General features: G+C 45.6%; 1 long non-coding RNA gene and 4 other non-coding genes across 5 annotated transcripts; 1 reads left to right on the plus strand and 4 right to left on the minus strand.

Moving 5' to 3' along the window:
* Positions 1-202: 202 nt before the first annotated feature.
* LOC131492025 (uncharacterized) lies at positions 203-1978 on the minus strand. Its single transcript, XR_009251783.1, has 3 exons — positions 1234-1978; positions 533-674; positions 203-338 (listed from the first exon to the last, which is right to left on the minus strand). It is a non-coding gene; the product is annotated as an uncharacterized LOC131492025 (long non-coding RNA).
* Positions 1979-2049: 71 nt separating this feature from the next.
* Positions 2050-2123, plus strand: TRNAN-GUU (transfer RNA asparagine (anticodon GUU)). The gene has a single exon. It is a non-coding gene; the product is annotated as a tRNA-Asn (tRNA).
* Positions 2124-10216: 8093 nt separating this feature from the next.
* On the minus strand, positions 10217-10289 carry TRNAK-CUU (transfer RNA lysine (anticodon CUU)). Its single transcript has one exon. It is a non-coding gene; the product is annotated as a tRNA-Lys (tRNA).
* Positions 10290-11180: 891 nt separating this feature from the next.
* TRNAH-GUG (transfer RNA histidin (anticodon GUG)) lies at positions 11181-11252 on the minus strand. Its single transcript has one exon. It is a non-coding gene; the product is annotated as a tRNA-His (tRNA).
* An 822-nt stretch (positions 11253-12074) lies between these two features.
* Positions 12075-12146, minus strand: TRNAG-UCC (transfer RNA glycine (anticodon UCC)). Its single transcript has one exon. It is a non-coding gene; the product is annotated as a tRNA-Gly (tRNA).
* Positions 12147-14297: the final 2151 nt, after the last annotated feature.

Raw genomic sequence — 14297 nt, forward strand, 5'->3', positions numbered from 1 at the left:
CAGCACCGGCCACGGAGGGTACCCAATGCGAAGACCGCCAAATAAAATGCACTGGAAGCTGGGCGAGGCTCAAGACCTTGAAATTAGAAGTCGTGAGCGCTACAAACTGAACTAGCAAGATGACGCGAAGTAGATGCGCTTCTTTTCCCTCTAGCAGCTTGGAATCGTTGCCCAAATGTAAAATATCTGAGCCGAGACCGAAGACAACCTCGGCGTGTTATGTTTATTAGGAAATAGGTCTGTAGAGAGTTTAATAGATTTCCTCAGGCCGGCAGCTGATTCGCACTAAGTCACAACCCAGGCCTTTGAACTTCCCACTTCTGAGCTCGAGGAGGGACCTGGGTAATGGATAGAAAGTGCTGCGCGGGAATGCGGTAGGGCTGAGGGAGCAACTCCGCCCTCCGCTGGGCGGTTTAGAACCGCCACTCTCGGTGCTAGTTTGCGCCCAGACTGAACCCCAGACTACGGTGGAAAGGACGTCCGGGATGATTCACCCCAAGGGGTCTCCACGGGACTCACCACGGACCCTCACCTCCTTATTCCTGTTACTGGAATTTTCCAACTTTCCACAACCGTCGTGGGCACTTTTCTCCAAGTTCTTTAGAAGGCACAAGTGTAAGTTTCCGTGACGCCAAGTGCACTTTCTGTGCCGCCGCCCTGCTTGTTCGCCTCTTCTTTGTTCGTGGTTGGGGAAATACGACAGAAAGGAACACGCATATTGATAAAGAGAATATTATTAGCTACTTTATAAAGAAAAAATATCTGAGTACACGCTTGCGGATAGCCTGAAAATGGCTACCAAGCTATAGCGAATTTCAGCTCTACTGACGTGGAATTAAAGCTACAGCTGTCTTCGTCCTACTCTTAGAACACAGTGAGCATCACTCAGTTTACTCCAGTCTTAATATTAAGCCCACACGGACGCCCTGTTCTTCAGAATTCTTTATCAGCCTCTCCTACGGTTGCCTCAGGCAGTGCACCTACAAGGAATACAAATGGTCACTTTCGTCTACATTCCTCGGCAGGGCACGGGGGCGAGGAGGAGGGGTGCGCAGCCGGCTCCGGGCTGGGGCAGGACCGGGTCCCCCCGGGGGACGGTTTGTAGCGTTTCCTCCTTTCCTGCTGTGAGCAGGGATTGTGGGCCTCCCACCTGCACCGAGGCCTGCACTCGGGGGTCGCTAGGGCCAAAGGGTGACATCTCACGGCGCTGCCGTCTTTAAACCAAGCACTTACAAGCGGACTATGTGTCTTTCGGAGTCGAGAGCACCAACCGCACACAGTTGCGGTCCGAGCGGTGGCCAGGGGAGAGAAGGCCAGGGGCAGGCAGGTGATCGAAATGGAGGAACATCGGCATTTTCAGTTTTCTGTTGGCCTTTTTCTTTAGCGGCCAGAGTGTTCGCGCTCTCTCCCGGGCCGGTCACCCGGCTGCCCCACGCCCGCTCTGTCTCTTCTTCGGCTTTTCCAGTTCAACCCCCTCCGCCCCAGCCGCGGACTGAGGCCGCGTGGCGGTCCCGGGCGGCCAGCTCAGTCGGACCCTAGTGCGGAGTGAGTGGCTCCTAGGTGCCCGGCTCTGCCCTGGGGCACGGGGTGCATCGTGAGCCCAGGCCAGGTCCTGCCGCGTTGAGTCCCCATCTTAGCGGCGTCGCGGGCGGGCAGCGAGGTGGGGGCAAAGGGGTAATGTAGTGTCCCCACGCGCGTCCGCCTGGTGTCGCGGGGACTCACTGTGAGCGCCCCGAGTAGTTCTGAGCTAACAATTGGAAGCTGGATGACTTCGGCCTGAGAGGCTGCGGGCGACACCTGGAGGCAGGCGGCTGTTGAGGAGGCGAGGAGCCGGCGGGGACGCCGTGGATCTGGCGTTGGGCTCTCCGAGTTCCCCCCGTGAATCTGGGCCGGTATCGGTGTTCAGACGTGCCCAGCGACACGACTGTTGGCCCCAGTATTTCCCACGCCTCCAGTTTCCCGAGTAGGGGAATGGGAAGACATATCCAGCCAGAGGTTGAGAAGCAATTTCTGGGATCAGGAAATGAGTTTAGGAAGTGGAGTTTCCGTGTCTCTGTGGCGCAATCGGTTAGCGCGTTCGGCTGTTAACCGAAAGGTTGGTGGTTCGAGCCCACCCAGGGACGGTCTCTTTTACTAGCTACTTGCAACTTTAGGTTACCTGTTAGTGACCTTATTTACCCTGAGAGTCGTCTGGACTTCTGTCCACTTTAAATCAGGCTCCAGAGCTTGCTGCCCGAAGACTCTAGTTCCATGAAATTGCCTAAAAGAAGAAATTTTTCAGCAAAGGTATTTTTTTCAATAGCTCACGTCCTAGGCCTTACTTACCCCTGAGCCACTGCCGAATCCTTTCCCAAACTGGGTTTTTACAACTGCGCATCCTGGAAACTTGAAAATTCCCAGAACTGCGAACAACAAAACTGCATGCCGTGAAGCCTCAAGTTCTGAGTGGAAATTTTGATTCCTTCACCATGACTTTGAACAAATTATGGAATTTTCTGTGCCTCAATTTCTTTGTCTTTAAGAGGGGACAAATAGGAGGACTTTCCTTATGGGTTAATTTAAATGTTATAGAGATATACACATGAACCATTTGACCACTAAATAAATGTTTATTAAACATTAGCTGCTGTAACTCTTTTCAGTGGCACTTCCTCACCATTTTCCTTATTGGCCTCGTTCTTTGAAACAACTGCATATCTTTTCATGGTGTGGATGGGCTAGTGTAGATGTAAACATTCCCTAATTGCTGGACAGGACATTGGTTCTAATGTTTATTCTTATAAAAACTTCTTCAGAGAACATCGTTATGCAAATATCACTGTTCAGAGAACATCACTTATGCATGGATTTCCCTAAAAGAGATTCCTGGAGGTGGACTTTCCGGATCAAAGTATTTGCCATTTCTCATGTTGCTACTTCTTGACAGATTGCCTTCCACAGAAGTTGTACCTAGTTATATCCCCACCTTCTAAGAGAACACTCTTTTCTTGGCAACCCCATCTGACATTTGATAGCAGCACAAATCCATCACTTTGGCTTGGGGAATGTAACTGCTTGTTGGTCTCACACATCCCTAAGTCTGGTAGGTGAGGGGCTAGTGCTGTGACAGTCTCTTTTGTTTTCTTGCCACCTGGGGATCCTGGGGAAGTGGTTCACAAGGTTGGATTCATAGGACTGTAGAGGAGCAGTTCCCAGTGTTCCTGTGACAGGAAGCCCAGGCTTATGCTGCTGAAGAGGAACCAAGAACTCATGCTTCAGAGAGGGACCTTCATGGTTGGTCCTGAGCCAAATACAAATTGGAAAGGGGACATGTTTGAAATTTTCATCAGACTAAGACTTTAGATGATGGATTTATTTATTTATTTATTTATTTATTTATTTATTTATTTATTTATTTTTGAGAGAGAGACAGAGCAGGGGAGAGGCAGAGAGAGACGCCCAAGAGGCTCTGCACTGACTGTCAGTACACTGTCAGTGCAGAGCCCGATGCCGGGCTTGAACTCACAAACACTGAGATTATGACCTGAACCAAAACCAAGAGCAGACACTTAACCGACTGAGCCACCCAGGCACCCCTAGATAATGGATCTTTAAAAATTTCTCTTGTGGCAGCAAGAGGAGACACTGCATTCTCAGGACTTTATTTGGGGGAATTTAATAATGGTGGCCATTCTATTGATCTTGTGGAATTGTTCTGTCTTTGCTGGTATGTGACACTTGTTTTAAAACCTCGTTTGGTGAGCTGAGGTGAATAGCTAAAGGGAACTTCTCAGAGGAAACAGAAACAGGGAATACATTCTCAAATAGATTTATAAAGTTTTATTGTGATCCTTTCCGAGGTTTTGCGTGGTGTCCTAGCTCAGGCTGCTATAACAAAATACCAATAGATATGGTGACTTAAACCACAGACGTGTTTCTCACAGTTCTGGGGGCTGAAAAGTCAAAAATTAAAGTGGTGGCAGATTCAGGTCTTGGTGAGGTCCCTCTTCGAGGCTTATGGATGGCCACCGTCTCAGCGTATTTCAGAGGGCAGAGAGAGGAGGGTCTGGAGACTTCCTGTTTGTATAAGGCTACTAATCCCATCATGGGGCACCACCCTCACGACCTCATCTAAACCTAATTACCTCCTGAGGGTTTCACCTCCTAATACCATCACATTGGGGGTTAGGGCTTGAACATAGGGATTTGGGAAGGACAGAAACATTAAATCCGTAACAGGTGGGAACATAAAGAGGCATCTCCTGAGTGTCTAATATGCCCTTTATAGTGAGTGATCAGATTGCAGACTTGAGAACAGTCACGTGCAGTTGGGAGCAGAACTTGTCTTTTATCTTTTCCTCCTAGAAGAATTGTGTGTGTGTGTGTGTGTGTGTGTGTGTGTGTGTGTGTGTGACAACAGAAAATCAAGGGATTATAGAAAGATACATTAAAAAATTCTCATCACCTCTACTAGCTCCCCCCCCCAGTTCCCAAAGGCTAAACATGTACTAACTTGATTGTTTTTAATACACAATTTTATTTTTCCATAACAAGCATGGCTTTATTACTTTTATAACAAAGGAACCACCTGCTTTATAAGTATACATTAAAACCCTCAGATGAACCAGGCTATCTTCACATGCTGTAGAGAAGTTGCTTGAGAACCAAACTCTTTGAGACATTGTATGTCTGAAAAGGTCTATTATATCCATATCCTATATTATATCTGTTAATTGATATTTTACTAAATAGAGAATTTGAGGTCGAACTTATTTGCCCTCAGAGTTTTGAAAGCATTGCTTCATTGTTGTTTTATATTTGCTAGAGTTGCTGTTGAGAAAGAAAAAACGTCTCTTCACTGCTGTCCACTTAGAGCTGGCCTGACTGAAAACACCTAGGCTGTGATGTTCACCTGTTAAAACTAAAAAATTTCACAGAGCACCAACATCAGACAAAATCACTCTATAATCATGATGAGGCAAAGGGGGAAAAAAAAGAACTACTTCATGATTGTTCGAAGGCAGAAGAAGTGTAAAGTATCCCCCAAACTGAGAAGGCACTTTGAGAAGGAAAAACAAATCAGACAACAGTTTTGGGTAACATTAACACCTCCTGGTGCCATGTATGTATCAGGAAGTGAAAACTGTTATCCGAGTTTGAACCTTTCTAAGTTTATTTATTGATTTATTTGGAGAGAGACGGTGTGTGTGTGTGGGGGGGGGCGGTGAGGGGGTGTGCAGAGAGAATCCCAAGCAGGCGCCACACTGCCAGCACAGAGCCCAATGTGGGGTTCTCACAAACTGGGAGATCATGACCTGAGCCGCTTAACTAACCAGCCAACCAGGTACCCCTCCGAGTTTGAAACTTAATGGACCTGCTAGAGGCCATAATGGAACACTTGGTCCCCTTGTCTCCCCTGTGATCACAAGACATGGACAGTAATGTTTGGGGGCGTCTGGAGAACATAAAACTAGAAAGATCATCAAGCAACACAGTCAAAGTGGCAGCCAAAAATGGAGTCAGTATGGCCAGCATTCCTACAACGATCATCTCTGAGCATGAGCAGAACACAGTCCAAACCACAAAAAATGACCAAACTTCCCCTCCCTTTCCCAACCAAGTAATTGTTGCTTCTTTACCAATTTCATATTTAGCCCTGTTCCTCTCCTCCTACTTTTTGAATATAAATTATTAAGATTTCCAAAGGTAGAATTGTCCCATAGTTCCCCACCGTGTCTGCTGTCTCCTTCGTTGCAATGAGCCAAGAAACCCAACTTTGATTACAGGTTTGTTCATGGTGGTTATAGACTGGAGGGTATCAACACTGTAGAGAAGGCAGATGCCATTCCGATTCTTGACGATTTACATTAAACTGTTCTCCCACCTCCCTTCCCAAAAGCTTACAGGATCTCCTCTTTATCTCTACTGTTTTTTTTAAAATATAATTTATTGTCAAATTCCTTTCTATACAACACCCAGTGCTCATCCCAACAAGTGCCCTCCTCAATGCCATCACCCACTTTCCCCTCTCCCCCACCCCCCATCAACCCTCAGTTTGTTCTCAGTATTTAAGAGTCTCTTAATGGTTTGCCTCCCTCCCTTGTCCCTACTGTTTTGAAACTTGATGATCTATTTTTATCCATTATACTGAGTACTTAATGGGCCCTTTCGTTTATATTAATATTTATATAAATTTATATTTCTTCTGTATCACTCCAGAGATGTTGATGTATATACAAGTAAAAGTGTGTATCTCTTGCAACCACCATTATCCTTTTGATATAAATGATTGCAGATGATAAGATGGTTCCTCACTGTGGAATCTTCACTTGATTTATGTCTCAGTGAATTTAAGTTAGCTTTTACTGAACAAACTATCCCAAACTTACTGACTCAGAATAATGATAATTTATTATTTTTTTAGTGCTTTTGTGAGTTAGAAGTTTTTCTGGCCTAAGCCAACTCATTTGGGGCTGGGCGGTGTAGGATGGCTCAAGCAATGTCTGAGGTAGAGCTGAATTGACTGACTTAGGGGTCTTCAGACTGTGGTCTCAGGATTCCCAGTGCAGCAAAAAGAGGCTATGCAGATGGTGGACAAATAAGCTCATAAGCTCCACCCCCTGATGGGAGGAGTTGCAAAATGTTAGGACCATTTCTTTCCAATCACGCCAGATTGGAATATCAGGAACTTCCTCATTCTTTTTTTTTTTTTGGGACAGAGAGAGACAGAGCATGAACGGGGGAGGGGCAGAGAGAGAGGGAGACACAGAATCGGAAACAGGCTCCAGGCCATCAGCCCAGAGCCTGACGCGGGGCTCGAACTCACGGACCGCGAGATCGTGACCTGGCTGAAGTCGGATGCTTAACCGACTGCGCCACCCAGGCGCCCCTTCCTCATTCTGACAGCTTGCCGAACCATATTTAATTGTCTAGCTGTACTGTCCTATTTTTAGTTACCCCCCAAACTGATGGGCATTTAGAGAGGTTTCCAGTGTTGTGCTTAATGCAAAATGCTCCCAGGGCCTTTGGAAGGCAGCGGGGGGGGGGGGGGGGGGGCTCAGCATGGGGCGGGGCTCGGGAGTTGGGGAATACACCCATACACCCGGGGATTTGATGAGTGAACTCCAGGTGCCTGGGGGTGGACCCCAGGAGATGGTGGGGGCAGCTGGGGAGGGCGGGAGGCCCCCAAGTGCAGGCCCACTGGGCAGCCTTGTATATATTTAATTTCACACGTGTGTAGGCATGTCTGTGGAATAAATTTCTAAATGTGGAGTTTAAAAGTAAAAAAAAAGAAAAAGTTTATTTAGATATTTGAAAGATGTTGTTTTAAAAGCACCCTGTAGAACTTGCACCAATTTACCTTTTTGTTAATATTTTTTAACCTCTCCAACAAATTAAACTTTTAAAAATTTTATCATTCCCTATAGGTAAAAAAATGTTATTTCAGTGTAGTTTTAAATTGCATTACTTTCATTAATAACAGCATTGAACGTTGACTATCTTTCCTTATCATTGCATTTTCCTTTTTATTTTCATTATTTTTAATTTTTAAAATATTTATTTATTTATTTTGGGAGAGGGAGAGTGCAAATAGGGGATAGGCTAGAGAGAGAAAGAGGAGGGAGAGAATCCCAAGCAGGCTCCACTGCCATCACAGAGGCTGATGCCAGAGGAACTCACCAATCGGGAGACCTTGACCCGAGCCGAAAGCAATAGTTGGCCGCTTAACCAACTGAGTGCCCCAGAAATTTCTTTTTTTTATTCTTTATATGTTTGCTATTTTTATTGGGTTGTTGGCCTATTTCGTAGTGGTTTTGTAGTTCTGTAAATATTAGGGAAATTAGCTGTTTGTGTATGATGCATGTTCTAAGAATGTAGATGTTGGGTACGGTTTGATGAAGTTGGTGCAGCCACAGAAAAGAGGCAGGTTTGAAAGGAAGAAGTTTATTATATTCACAGTCCCAAAGAGGGGGGTCACCTTGTATAGAGCAGGGGCCTAATGGGCAGGGTGCTCCATTTAACAGGGGGGAGTAGAGACAGTGAGGAGCTGTGGGCCATAGTCTTTACTGGGTCTCCGGTGGGGTGGAGGGAAAGCAAAGGGAGAGAGGTGTGGAGGGAGTGAGAAGGGTAGGGTGGGGGGTGGGGGAGAAGGGAAGAGGCGAAGGAAGTTAGAGTCCAGTGGTTGGGTTTGTTATCAAGGGGTTTCAGCTGTTTTGGGGTGTGAATTCACAATTAGGGCAGTGAGAAGGATGGTATAACCACCAAAGTATGAACTTAAAGTGGAGGATTTTTAGCGCAATGTGAGTTGCAAATATTTCTCCAAATTGTTGTTTGTGTTTGGACTTATAAAGATTTCATTTGATTTATGTAGTCAAATTCATGGATATTTTCTCTCAGGACTTCTGAATTTATGTCATAGAACAACTTTTTACCACACACACCAAGATAATAAAATAATTGTTTCATGTTTCTACAAGAACTTTTATGTTTCTCGTTATTATTTGAATCTTTGATCAATTTGGAATTTACCTTATGTAAAGGACATGATATTCATTGACCATTATTTTTTTTCTAGACATGTACCTAGTTATTCAAAAACTCCTCATTAGAGTTACTGGTTCAAGATCTTCTTTCTAATATATTACATTTCTTTATGTATTTTGGTCTACTTCTGGATTCTTGTCCCATTTATGACTGTCGATTCATACACGATATCTTAACTATTTTAGTTACTGTAATTAATATTTCATAGGATTAGTTCTTCCTTATTGTTCTAAAAAAAAAAAAAGAAGAATTTCCCTGAGTATTTCTGCTTGTTACTTTTCCATTTCCATTTAACCTTTAGAATTATATTGTCCAGTTTGAATTCTAAGAAACACTTTTTGATATTCTTATGTAAACCATAAAATTAAGGATCGGTGTTATCTTTGTGATGTTGAGTCCCCTACCCGTGAACGTGCTGTATCTTGGTTGACAGGGAAGCAGGCTGCACTGACCCAGTGATTCCTAAACTTGAACATTTATTTACGTAGATCACCTAGAGAGCTAGGTCACAGATTGTTGGGCCAGCCTCTGGTTTCTGATGCTGCGGGTCTGAGGTGGGACTTGAGAATTTGCATATCTCACAGGTTTCCAGGTGATGCTGATGTGTGTTCTGGCACCACACTTCTGAGAATAACTGGCCTCATGTATCGATCATCCCGGAGATGGTTGGTGGGATACATAAGGGAGACTGAAGCGTATTTACAAACTACAAAAACAAAACAAAACAAAAAAACCCACAAAAAAACAAAGAAAACCCAGAACCGTTGAACGATCCTTAGGGAGGGGAGGCGGACGACTTGTATGAGGATTTAAATGTCCTTGTGGTGGTGGAGAAGCCTCTCGATTTGGGCCAAACTTGGCTCCCATTCGCCTTGAACAATTTAAGCCACACCTACCTATTCCAACACTGAAAGGCGATTCGGCAGGAACAAATGTAGCGCAAACACATTCAAGCTTTCCGGGCAGAGCAAAGTTCTCGGGTGGATCAATAACTACTACACAAACCGCGGGCCCCACCCGCCGCAGGGCGGCACCAGAGGCTCCCTGCGCGCGCGCCCTTGGCCTGCAGCCCCGCCCCGTCCACGCCTCCCCTTCTCGGGGCACTTCCGCGTCCCTCCTCCGCCTCCCCAGGTCCTTTTCCAGGACGCGCTCCTTTTTTCCCCGCTTCGGGATCTTCTTAAACGAGTTGTATTTTACAGCCCTTTGAGGCTGATGAACGCTTCAAAACCTGGAAAGGAAAAACAGATGCTCCTCAGCACGTAGCGGAAGACCTTTTTAACCAGCTAAGAAGACCTTTCAAAACCTCAACCAAAATTCCCACCAAGCAGAAGAGAACGAGCATGTTTCCATCCAGTCCGGTCCTGAGGAATCTTCTCTGTGGAGCAGAGTCGCGGCAGGACAGAGGGGGAGCCCCGCGGGTCAGGACTAGGAGCTGCTCCGGCTCCCGTCAGCTTTGACCCCGCAGAAGCTTCGGCCCCGGGCAGCAGTGGGTCAGGGAACCTGGGTCTCAACGACCGCAATCCCTGATTCAGATTTCTCAATTTGGGGCGAATAGAGGAGATTTCTGAAAATTGTTGCCAAAGTTTGAAACAACAGTGGCCGCAATGGCTGTTTAGAAATTCGTAATTATTGGTTGCTGACAGAAGATTTTAATAGAAACAACAAAAGATTTTAATAGAAACAAAAAGGTCAACGCCCAACGTGGGGCTCGAACCCACGACCCTGAGATTAAGAGTCTCATGCTCTACCGACTGAGCTAGCCGGGCGCTGGCGAGTGATGCACTCTTTTAGGAAAGTCATTTCTTTCCAGAGCCAGGCTGCATGGCCCAGGTACAAACTAGTCCGTGTGAATGAGACCTCAAGGTGTAGGATTTTGTGAACACAGTAGTAGCCTTTTACCACCGGGAACTCAAAGCTTTGAGAAGATGTTGCGGACTGCGCGGCGCCAAGCAGCCTCGCAGAAGACGGGGAATCACGAGTCTTGAAACCTACATGTTTCCGCAAATTCTGCGTGGACCCGGTCACTTTGACAGCCGGGTTTCTCCTCCCTGAGGCGCAAGAGCTTGAGGTAACGGGGATGAGAGGCTCAAACACCCGGAGGGACGTGGGGACTTGCCCTCCCGGGACCTTGGGGCTGCAGCCCCTGCTTCCTTCTCCGAATCCCCTCTTTTCCCTAAACCTGGACGACCAGGGCGGTGAGTGGAAGTGGGGCTAAGGGGCGCGTCACTGGGTGCACGAATTTATTTTTAAATACTAAAATTTTGTGTGGCTTGAGTAAAAGACCATATCCATTACGTGTAAACGTCCTAGCGAGATTTCAGGTCAGATGGAAGTCAGCCTGAAGCGATTTCACTCCACTCGCCCAACTTTTCATTTTCCAACACCTGGTGGGCGCTGAGTTCCCGAGTCAGAAGCAAAGGGGTCTCACCTCCGCACTCCTGGTGGCAGCTCCAAGGATCCCCAAACCTCCCTGAAAGGCGGTCCCGCCAGAACTAAATTTGCCTTGAGTGGGCGAGCCACGGAACGAGTTGAACAGAAACAATTCACCCAATTTGTCGAGAGCATTTCTGCGATGCTGCTGGAAACGAAAAGGTTACAAACTCTTTGCAACTCTTGAAAAAGAGTTGAAAAAGTAAGGCCGCCACCAGTATCTGGTATGCCGTGACTCGGATTCGAACCGAGGTTGCTGCGGCCACAACGCAGAGTACTAACCACTATACGATCACGGCGCGCCACCTGCCAGGCGGCGCAGTGCAGACTTATTTTATGCCCTTTGGAACAGCCACACCTACCCTGTGCTGCCATCTTACTGTTCCAGTTCAAGTGATCTACACCAGTCAAAATACCAAACAAACGTTTCTATTCCATAACCTGGAAGCCGTGACCCTTGAGTCCTGTTCTGAATTCCCAAATCCCGCGCTGCGAGCGCCAGCATCGCCCCTCTGCTTCTCCGCGGTTGCTGCCACGGACCATCCCCAGTCGCCCCCCGCGAGCCATTTCCCTGCCTTCCAAAGAATCAAGCCGCCCCTCCCAGGCGAGCAAGAGGCCGCCCTGGAGGATTTTCCTGTTTACACCTCCAGATTGTACCCTGGAATTGAGGTTTCTGTCTCCGGAATGATGGAACCTGAAGAGACGCGCTGCTATTCGGAGGCCCTCCTCTTCTTTTGTTCTTGGCTTCCTTCCCGGTTCCAAGTAAACTGGTGCTGTCTCGGGAGCTGCGGGCTCTTGGACTGACTTCCTTATTCGTACTCTTCAGTAAACCAGAGCGCATCCGAGGATTTAGAAAAACAAATCTGAGAAGCCTCTATTTCAGACACTTCCCTTAAAGGCCCCCAAAAGATAATTACTGTGAACTGGTGCGACGCCAGCTGCCGAACCCAGCAGACGGGCTTGGCTCTTGGTTGCAGCTACAAAAACCCCGGAGGCTCTGTTTTGCAAGAGAATCCCCCAGAACTAACAGTCTCAGAACTCAAGGGTGGTCAAAAGTCTTTCCTTCTTTCGTGCTTTACTGATTTGAACTACTTAAAAGTTGGGGGGGGGGTGTTGAAAAATGCGTTGGCCGGGAATCGAACCCGGGTCAACTGCTTGGAAGGCAGCTATGCTCACCACTATACCACCAACGCAGACGGAAGGGAGGGCTGGTCAACTTCCTTATGAGGAGTATCTCGTCCAGTTTTTGTTACATAGTTCAGTATCTTGAGATTCATAGTAAAAGATATTCCCAATACAAAGTCAGAGAAGGACTTGGAAGAGAAGTTCTCTAGGATTTCTCCTCTGGTTACATTAAAAATTCTGTGGTGGTTTCTTACTGATTCACAGGTTTTTAAAAAGTCAATTCTTGTTTTTTTCTGTTGTGGTTTGAAGGGGGCGTCTGAAATCCAGTGAAGGAGTTAAGGCTCCCCTGATGGAGTTATCTCCATACACAGGTCGTTATGAATTTCAGAGTATTTTCATAGGGCAAATGCATTAAGATAAAACTCCAAAGGAAAATACGCATTTAAAGCTTTGAATACATATTGCCAAATTGCTGTGTGGAGCGAGAACACCAATTTCGCTATTCAATGAATACTATCATATTACACCTGTCAACAGGATGTCATTCTTTTCATCTTAACGAAATTGCCAGATAAAAAGTCTTGTCTTAATTTGCATTTATTCTATTACTATTGAGGTTGATCATTTTTCATACTTAACAATTATTTTTATTAGTTTATTTTTCTATTATTTTTTTTCAATATATGAAATTTATTGTCAAATTGGTTTCCGTACAACACCCAGTGCTCATCCCAAAAGGTGCCCTCCTCAATACGCATCACCCACCCTCCCCTCCCTCCCACCCCCCATCAACCCTCAGTTCTCAGTTTTTAAGAGTCTCTTATGCTTTGGCTCTCTCCCACTCTAACCTCTTTTTTTTTTTTTTTTTTTTTTTCTTCCCCTCCTCCATGGGTTTCTGTTAAGTTTCTCAGGATCCACATAAGAGTGAAAACATATGGTATCTGTCTTTCTCTGTATGGCTTATTTCACTTAGCATCACAGTCTCCAGTTCCATCCACATTGCTACAAAAGGCCATATTTCATTCTTTCTCATTGCCACGTAGTACTCCATTGTGTATATAAACCACAATTTCTTTATCCATTCATCAGTTGATGGACATTTAGGCTTTTTCCATAATTTGGCTATTGTTGAGAGTGCTGCTATAAACATTGGGGTACAAGTGCCCCTATGCATCAGTACTCCTGTATCCCTTGGGTAAATTCCTAGCTATTCCTAGCTATTCCTAGTGCTATTGCTGGGTCATAGGGTAGGTCTATTTTTAATTTTCTGAGGAACCTCCACACTGCTTTCCAGAGCGGCTGCACCAATTTGCATTCCCACCAACAGTGCAAGAGGGTTCCCATTTCTCCACATCCTCTCCAGCATCTATAGTCTCCTGATTTGTTCATTTTGGCCACTCTGACTGGCGTGAGGTGGTATCTGAATGTGGTTTTGATTTGTATTTCCCTGATGAGGAGCGACGTTGAGCATCTTTTCATGTGCCTGTTGGCCATCTGGATGTCTTCTTTAGAGAAGTGTCTATTCATGTTTTCTGCCCATTTCTTCACTGGGTTATTTGTTTTTCGGGTGTGGAGTTTGGTGAGCTCTTTATAGATTTTGGATACTAGCCCTTTGTCCGATATGTCATTTGCAAATATCTTTTCCCATTCCATTGGTTGCCTTTTAGTTTTGTTGGTTGTTTCCTTTGCTGTGCAGAAGCTTTTTATCTTCATAAGGTCCCAGTAGTTCATTTTTGCTTTTAATTCCCTTGCTTTTGGGGATGTGTCGAGTAAGAAATTGCTACGGCTGAGGTCAGAGAGGTCGTTTCCTGCTTTCTCCTCTAGGGTTTTGATGGTTTCCTGTCTCACATTCAGGTCCTTTATCCATTTTGAGTTTATTTTTGTGAATTGTGTGAGAAAGTGGTCTAGTTTCAACCTTCTGCATGTTGCTGTCCAGTTCTCCCAGCACCATTTGTTAAAGAGACTGTCTTTTTTCCATTGGATGTTCTTTCCTGCTTTGTCAAAGATTAGTTGGCCATATGTTTGTGGGTCTAGTTCTGGGGTTTCTATTCTATTCCATTGGTCTATGTGTCTGTTTTTGTGCCATATTTTTCTATTATTTATATTATATTGATGTTACTGATTTATACCAGTTTGTCATTTGTCTTTTAATATTATTTATAGGATCTTTAGGTGAGCAGAAGTTTCCTGTTGTTATCTAGTCTAATCTATCAGTTTTA

This window comes from Neofelis nebulosa, chromosome 2, assembly GCF_028018385.1.
Source record: "Neofelis nebulosa isolate mNeoNeb1 chromosome 2, mNeoNeb1.pri, whole genome shotgun sequence".
In the NCBI taxonomy this organism is placed as follows: Eukaryota; Metazoa; Chordata; class Mammalia; order Carnivora; family Felidae; genus Neofelis; species Neofelis nebulosa.